The sequence below is a fragment of the Bos javanicus genome, chromosome 13 (genome assembly GCF_032452875.1).
Source record: "Bos javanicus breed banteng chromosome 13, ARS-OSU_banteng_1.0, whole genome shotgun sequence".
Taxonomy (NCBI): Eukaryota; Metazoa; Chordata; class Mammalia; order Artiodactyla; family Bovidae; genus Bos; species Bos javanicus.
In genome coordinates this window covers 27,526,831-27,535,726 of record NC_083880.1, presented here as the reverse complement: position 1 = coordinate 27,535,726, position 8,896 = coordinate 27,526,831, and positions in this window count along the sequence as shown.

Here is an 8,896-nt window from a genome sequence, read left to right as displayed (position 1 = left end):
AACTCTCTCAAATGTACATTAATTAAGACAGCCAGGTGATTACTTCTTTACCTTTCTTTCATGACTGTCATACAAAATGCTGATTTACAATTGATCACAGCCTAGCAAGCAACTCAATTAATGCCTATTTGGAGCTACTTCACAACGACCACTTATGGCATCTACTTAGACTCTTTCAAAAGAAGAAATGCTAAAAGCATAAAAAAGACATTTATACAATCATCATCAATCATTACAAAGAACTGTTGATTTTCCTATGTAGTTCCTTTGTAACATTTGATATTGATTCCATCTGTTATTTTAGCACTATGTCCCTAAGCCAAGCACTGATAAATTTGTTTTTTTTTAACAATCCTGTATGGGAACTTAGGATCACAGTTGATCCTAAACATTGCTTCCAGGAAAGAGACTCCAAAAGGGACAAGCAAAATAATAATTTGTTTGTTTTTAATGCCTTCAAATGGTAGGAGTATATTCAAACTGTGTGAAATTCAGGCCAAATTCAGATCTGAAGTGGGTTTTTCCTATAATCTCTGAGTGTGTTGATGTTTTGAGAGAGGGGTCAGAAAAATTACAGGAATAGACTCAAGCTTAACTACCAAGCTACTTAATGAGAGTCATTTGAGAATAATTCAATTAAATTGAATTGCCCTTCTTTTTAAAAAACTTTCACATAGAATGTGGAAGATGAAAGGCCAAAGGAATTTATAACATTATTTTATGATATTTTATAAAAATATTCTAAAATATCAACCTCAGCACAGAAATATGCTTCTGAAACTGCATTCCCAGATTAAACAAAAGAATAACTTGTTGGGTCTCTATTTTAATCCCATATAAATGTATAGGATAATTTTATTAAAAATAGAAAAAAACTAAAGTAGAATTCATGGTACATTTTGTTCAGAAAAATTAAATCAATTATGATTAATTCCTATTGTTGTTTTACTGATCTTAAATTGACTAAGGATACTTGTTTATTTTGCTTTGGTCAGGGGGGAACCTACGTGATTCACCAAATAGGATTTTTGACAAATTTGATACAGTTATATGTCAGTAAGAATCTTCCTAAAGACTTGAATTGCTATCTTGAATTGCTAGTGTTATTAATCTAGTGATTAAGTAATAGAATTGACAACATTAGTTTTATTTTGAATATAATGTTTGTAGTCAGTAGCTCTTGATTGAATCATATTATTTTCCTCAATTCACTCTTGAAGTGTAACTCTTTTAAATACATATTGATTTCCTTTTCTAAAACAATTTAAAAAATAGCAACTGTGGTTTGATTTTAGAGCTTTGTGCAATTTCTTTATTAATATGAGATCCAATTATTTGGAGTAACTTATAAGAAATAAACATGTAGTCACTGATGTTTCAATATGATAATTTTAATCTTTTATAAATAATGAGTACATAAAGATGCTATTTTCTGTTTTTGAACACACACATATTCTCAGTGGGAATTCTAAATGATACTGATGTTTTGAAAGTTTAATTTAATCCCCAGCCATAGGATTTTGAAATGATGACTGATATGTCGTATTAACTAAGATCAATGGATATGAGTTATAGCTACTGAAATCAGACTTCTGAAGTAATTATCCCTCTTAAAAATTATATGCATTAAAATCTTGGATACAAAATAGCCAGTATGTATGAAAAAGAGTTTGAGGATTTAAAACCATCTGAGAAGTGTTGGAGAAGACTCTTGAGAGTCCCTTGGACTGCAAGGAGATCCAACCAGTCCATTCTGAAGGAGATCAGCCCTGGAATTTCTTTGGAAGGAATGATGCTAAAGCTAAAACTCCAGTACTTTGGCCACCTCATGCAAAGAGTTGACTCACTGGAAAAGACTCTGATGCTGGGAGGGATTGGGGGCAGGAGGAGAAGGGGACGACAGAGGATGAGATGGCTGGATGGCATCACTGACTCGATGGACGTGAGTCTGAGTGAACTCTGGGAGTTTGTGATGGACAGGGAGGCCTGGCGTGCTGCGATTCATGGGGTTGCAAAGAGTTGGACATGACTGAGCGACTGATCTGATCTGATCTGAGAATATACTGAATTTCTGAAAATAAAATGGAAGCTTGAGTATTCTTAGAAAAATTAGTTAAAAGAAAGGACAAAACAATGAAGAAACAAAGGAGAAATAAAACATAAAATAAAATTAATAAAATAAAATAAAAAGGAAAAACAAAGGCACATGCATGGTTTATTTCATAAATTAATTTAGGCAAGACTGTTTTTTTGGACAGTGATTGATTTGAAGGATTAGTACAGTGTTTGGTACATAGTATGTGTCTAAGAAATATTTGTTGAACAAATGAAAGTAACAATATAGTGATGATTACAGTTTTCTGAAACAGTGAAATGCCTTGGAATTTTAATTAATACTGAGCCAGATTCACCTAAAATAAGTCCTGTAGGAAAATTTGTCACCCTTATAATGTGCATTTATATTATATGAAATGTAAATAAACTTAAGGAAATTAAGTGCAGATTTCAAACATCTATAAAATTAACTTCATAAATAGGGGGTTTGGGGACAGTTTTAGATGAATTGACTTAATATTGCTGATTACATGTACATTAAAAAAAAAGTTATCAAGTTCCCATTATATGCTAGACACTAGGATTGTTTATCAAGGGTAAAAGGTGGTTGAGCAATCTCTGCATTTAAAGAGCTCACTTATTCTTAGAGACAATAACACAGAAACAGATGAAACAGAGAACAAGATATCTTCTTTAGAAAGATGTGCCATACAGAGAGTGTAATGCATTCTGTTTGAAGGAAATCAGGAGAACTTCCCAGAGCAAATGATCTCTGGGGTACACATTGGAGGAGAAGTAAAAGGTCAACAGGTGGACAGGGCAGATTTGTGGATTCAGGCAAACAGAACAAAATAGGCAGCAGCTTTAGAATTGTGATTGTGAAGTTAAAGGTGGTTTTGTTATGTTGTGGGATTGGAGTTTGATGACAGTAATCCATTGTATATCTGGTAAGAGAGGTAGAAATAAAAACAGAAAGGGCTTTATACCATTTAAAGATATTTGGATTTTCCTTCTGTGTATAAAAAGAGAGTAAATGAAGGTGTTTTAAGGAAAGGAGTCACATGATTAGATCCATAGATTGAAATAGTATTTAAGTGACTGAATTGGAGATTGGAGAGATTGGAAGCAGGAACTTCAGTGAGAACCCATTAACATCACCAGGCAATAACTACTGGAAAGCCAGAATTAGCAGAATGTCAGGAGACCACAAGAGAAATTGTATTTTCTTTAAAATAAAGAAGATTTGGAAACCGATTTGTAGAGACAGAGGGTAGAAAGAATAAAGGATGCTTTCATGTTTCAGGAAGGATGTGCATCAGTTAGCTGTTGCTGAGTGACAAGACACACCAAAACTAAATTATTTAAGACAACAATAATTTATTATTGCTCATGACTATCTTAGTCAATGGGACATTTCTGCTCAACTGGACCAAGATCAGCTATTGCTGACTGGGCTTGTTCATGTGATTGCAATCAGTTGCTACATCAGCTGGGGACTGGCTAATCTACTTTGGGTTGATCATGTAGTCTTTTAACCATCATTGGGCTAGTCAAGACTTTTTCACATGGAGTCTGGGCAGGATTCTAAGATAATTAACCAGAAGCATGCAAAAAATATATTCTCGAGGCTCAGAACTAGCACACAATCACATTCTATTAGTCAAAGTGAGTCATAGGGCCAAAAATGCAAACAAATGAGCAAAAGCAAGTAAAAAGTTGGGGATAGACTATGCTTTTTGGATGGGAGGAGCTGCAAAGTTATATCACCCAGGATTACTGATTCAGGGATAAGAAAAGTTGCAGCCATTTTTGTAAGGAATCTACTACAGAATGATTCATTATTAGAAAGTAAAAAAGGTACATTCAATTGCAAAATAAAGATAAGATCTTTAAATATATAGAGTTTTATATATAGAGTTCCAGGATCTACATAAACATCTAGAAAAATTCAATGAGAAATTAAATTCAGGAATGGTAAAACTACTTGCACAATATTATTAATATATAAAGTATAATATTATACTTTGAAACATGTTATACCAAAACTCTGGCTCAATCTGAAATCCAATATTCTTTCTGCAAATCTACTTATTTATTTAGAAGAGACTTTGAGAGGACCAAATAATCAATTACTTCTTCACTTTATTTACTATTTCTTGATTTTCTGTCTCCTGTGCTTCCTTTCTCTTTCTTCCTTTCCTTATTTCCAGTATTAATAGATATCTAATATGTTCTAGATGGTATAGGCACAAACAGATGAATTGAACTTTACCTTGTCTCAGATTGGTTACTGCAAATCAGATTACAATATAATTAGAAAGAACTATGATTACCTTCCTCACCCAGGAAGATATTTATTTGTTTTGAACTTGGTGGTAATTTAAGCAACCAGATTTGTTTGCCTCTTGACAAATAAATGAATACCATCAGGTAGACCAAATATAACTAATTGCAAACTGTCTTTTGTAATTTAATTAAACATTCTGCTCCTACAGCAGGAATTTGAATCTTTTGTGTGGTTGCTAATTAGAGAGTGTGAATCCTATTTTAGTTGGCTAATCAGAAGAAAATGAATGAGGGAGTGCTGTTGTTTACCACTATCACAATAGTTTTAACATAGGTATGCTTAATTTCTCAAATGAAATGAGTTTTATTTTTTTTATTTTTTTTTAAATTTTATTTTATTTTTAAACTTTACAATAATGTATTAGTTTTGCCAAATATCGTAATGAAATGAGTTTTAAAATTGTAACATTTTATTGGGTCTATGTATGATCTTTTTTCTTAAACAAAGATCATCTTGTCCAATAAAAACAAAATGAAAACAAGTTAATTAAATTTAAAAATTCTTTTCAAATATGTGTAATGCTTAGTTAAGAAATAAAATCCACAAACTCACTCCTGGCTATGAAATTAATTCATTTAGTGGCAGGTAAATGCTGGGATCTGTCTTGAGTGAATGATTGATAAGGATGAACTTTCAGATTTCTTTCTGTTGACTATTGTTGTCTAACAGGAAACCCATAAAGAGAAGGTAAACTTGGCTCTCTTACCTGTACTGTTAAAAAGTTATATCCTCAAGCTCAGCTGAAGTTATTGAAGTTTATGCACTGATGTTATGCAAGTTCTGTCTAGATTACTATATCCTTGGTGATCTTGTTACTTACAAATACCTATTCCAATCATGTTTTGAATATTTCAATTACATTTTAATAATCAAATGTTTATATTTGATGCTTATATTTAAATGTAAAATTTTTGATGTTTGAATATTTAAATTGCAGCAGGAATACAAATGTTTCCAAGTAATAATTTCACTTTCATCCTCTAGTTCTGGTTAAATTAAAAACATATACTGAAAAGAAAACAAGTCAAATGAGAAAGGAGCTTAGCATTATTTAAACATGAAATATAAATTCTGCACAGTATTTATATTTTACATTCCTTACCTCCATATTTTGTTGAGAGACTACGATGGTGAGTAAGTGAAAGTTGCTCAGTCCTGTTGGGCTCTTCATGGAATTCTTCAGGCAAGAACACTGGAATGGGTAGCTGGTCTCTTCTCCAGGATATCTTCCCAACCCAGGGATCAAACCCAGGTTTCCCCCATTGCAGGCGGATTCTTTACCAGCTGAACCACAAGTGAAGCCCAAGGATACTGGAGTAGGTAGCCTATTCCTTCTCCAGTGGATCTTCCCGACCCAGGAATTGAACTGGGGTCTCCTACATTGCAGGTGAATTCTTTACCAGCTGAGCCACCAAGGAAGCCAAGAGATTACTATACTTACCTTACAAGGCAGAGAAACACATAGTCCTCCTAATATGTCTGCCATGTCCTTTTAAATTAAATATCCAACTATGTTAATATATATGCAGAGTACATCATGAGAAACGCTGGGCTGGAAGAAGCACAAGCTGGAATCAAGATTGCCGGGAGAAATATCAATAACCTCAGATATGCAGATGACACCACCCTTATGGCAGAAAGTGAAGAGGAACTAAAAAGCCTCCTGATGAAAGTGAAAGAGGAGAGTGAAAAAGTTGGCTTAAAGCTCAACATTCAGAAAACGAAGATCATGACATCTGGTCCCATCACTTCATGGGAAATAGATGGGGAAACAGTGGAAACAGTGTCAGACTTTATTTTTGGGGCTCCAAAATCACTGCAGATGGTGACTGCAGCCATGAAATTAAAAGATGCTTACTCCTTGGAAGGAAAGTTATGACCAACCTAGATAGCATATTCAAAAGCAGAGACGTTACTTTGCCAACAAAGGTCCCTCTAGTCAAGGCTATTGTTTTTCCAGTAGTCGTGTATGGATGTGAGAGTGGGACTGTGAAGAAAGCTGAGCACTGAAGAATTGATGCTTTTGAACTGTGGTGTTGGAGAAGACTCTTGAGAGTCCCTTGGACTGCAAGGAGATCCAACCAGTCCATTCTAAAGGAGATCAGTCCTGGGATTTCTTTGGAAGGACTGATTTTGAAGCTGAATACTTTGGCCACCTCATGTGAAGAGTTGACTCATTGGAAAAGACTCTGATGCTGGGAGGGATTGGGGGCAGGAGGAGAAGGGAACGACAGAGGATGAGATGGCTGGATGGCATCACCGACTTGATGGATGTGAGTTTGAGTGAACTCTGGGAGTTGGTGATGAACAGGGAGGCCTGGGGTGCTGCGATTCATGGTGCTACAAAAGGTCGGACACAACTGAACAACTGAACTGAACTGCTGTTAGTATAGATATAAAACCTGTTGTGCACAGAATATTTCTAGGACTTCTTTCAAACTGTTTTGTTGTTGTTTTTTTTTTTTAATAAATTAACCTAAAAGATGATGCTGTGAAAGTGCTATACTCAATATGCCACCAAATTTGGAAAACTCAGCAACGGCCATAGGACTGGAAAAAGTCAGTTTTTCATTCCAGTCCCAAAGAAAGGCAATGCCAAAGAATGTTGAAACTACCGCACAATTGCACTTATCTCACATGCTAGCAAGGTAATGCTCAAAATTCTCCTAGCCAGGCTTCAACAGTATGTGAACTGTGAACTCCCAGATGTTCAAGCTGGGTTTAGAAAAGGCAGAGGAACCAGAGATCAAATTGCCAACATCTGTTGGATCACTGAAAAAGCAAGAGAATTCCAGAAAAACATCTACTTCTGCTTTATTGACTATGCCAAAGCCTTTGACTGTGTGGATCACAGCAAACTGTGGGAAATGCTTAAAGAGATGGGAATTCCAGACCACCACACCTGCCCCCCGAGAAATCTGTATGCAGGTCAGGAAGCAGCAGTCAGAACTGGATATGGAACAAGAGACTGGTTCCAAATAGGGAAAGGAGTACGTCAAGGCTGTATATTGTCATCCTGCTTATTTGACTTATATGCAGAGTACAACATGAGGAACGCTGGGCTGGATGAAGCATAAGTTGGAATCAAGATTGATGGGAGAAATATCAATAACCTTAGATATGCAGATCACACCACCCTTATGGCAGAAAGTGAAGAAGAACTAAAGAGCCTCTTAATGAAAGTGTTTTGAAAGAGGAGAGTGAAAAAGTTGGCTTAAAACTCAACTTTCAGAAAACTAACATCATGGCATCTGGTCCCATCACTTCATGGGAAATAGATGGGGAAGCAATGGAAACAGCAAGAGACTTTATTTATTTATTTATTTATTTTTGGTGGGGTGCTCCAAAATAACTGCAGATGGTGACTGCAGCCATGAAATTAAAAGACACTTGCTCCTTGGGAGAAAAGCTATGACCAACCTAGAGGGCATATTAAAAAGCAGAGACATACATTACCAACAAAGGTCCATCTAGTCAAAGCTATGGTTTTTCCAGTGGTCATGTATGGATATGAGAGTTGGACTATAAAGAAAGCTGAGAGCTGAAAAATTGATGCTTTTCAACTGTGGTGTTGGAGAAGACTCTTGAGAGCCCCTTGGCCTGCAAGGAGATCCAACCAGTCCATCCTAAAGGAGATCAGTCCTGAATATTCATCGAAGGACTGATGTTGAAGCTGAAACTCCAATACTTTGGTCACCTGATGCAAAGAATTGACTCATTGGAAAAGACCCTGATGCTGAGAAAGATTGAAGGCGGGAGGAGAAGGGGACGACAGAGGATGAAATAATTGGATGGCATCACCATCAATGGACATGAGTTTGAGTAAACTCCCAGAATTGGTGATGGACAGGAAAGCCTGCTGTAGTCCATGGGCTCACAGAGAGTTGGACTCGACTGAGCCACTGAACTGACTGAATTGAACCCTATAGTTTGTCATCTTTTACACTCTTGATGGACATTTAGCCAGAGTAGCTGAGCTTGGCCCTGTCAAAGCAGAATGAACATACCCTAAAGGAGTTCCACCGGATGCTGGAGCCACATCCTGCCTTGAGCATTTCAATTGCCCCTCAATTCACTGGAGTAATTTTAATTAGTCCTTAGTGAGTTTTTGTTTCCTGTTACTCATGTGAGGTAAGACATATGCATTACAGTTGGATTAAAGATTGGTGGGTAGATGATTTGCAGGTATATAACCAAAAAGTTTCAAATCCGAATTAGCAGGGAGGAGGGAAGAGAAAAACATGTGGAGAAGGAGATGAAAAGGAGACTGAGAAAGAGCAGGAGCAGCAGGAGAACAGGAGGAGAAGAAATGCTGTATTTCGTGAGCTGCTCATTGTGCTTTTAGCCCCCAGCTACATGACTCATGTGATGGGGGGAGGGAATCTTCCTGGGAGGTCCAAGAGAGCTACAAGAATCTACAAAAGCACTCATAGTAGGCTTTGAGTTGTAACAGGAATAATCCACGTTTTTACTTTATGATTCATCCATTTGACA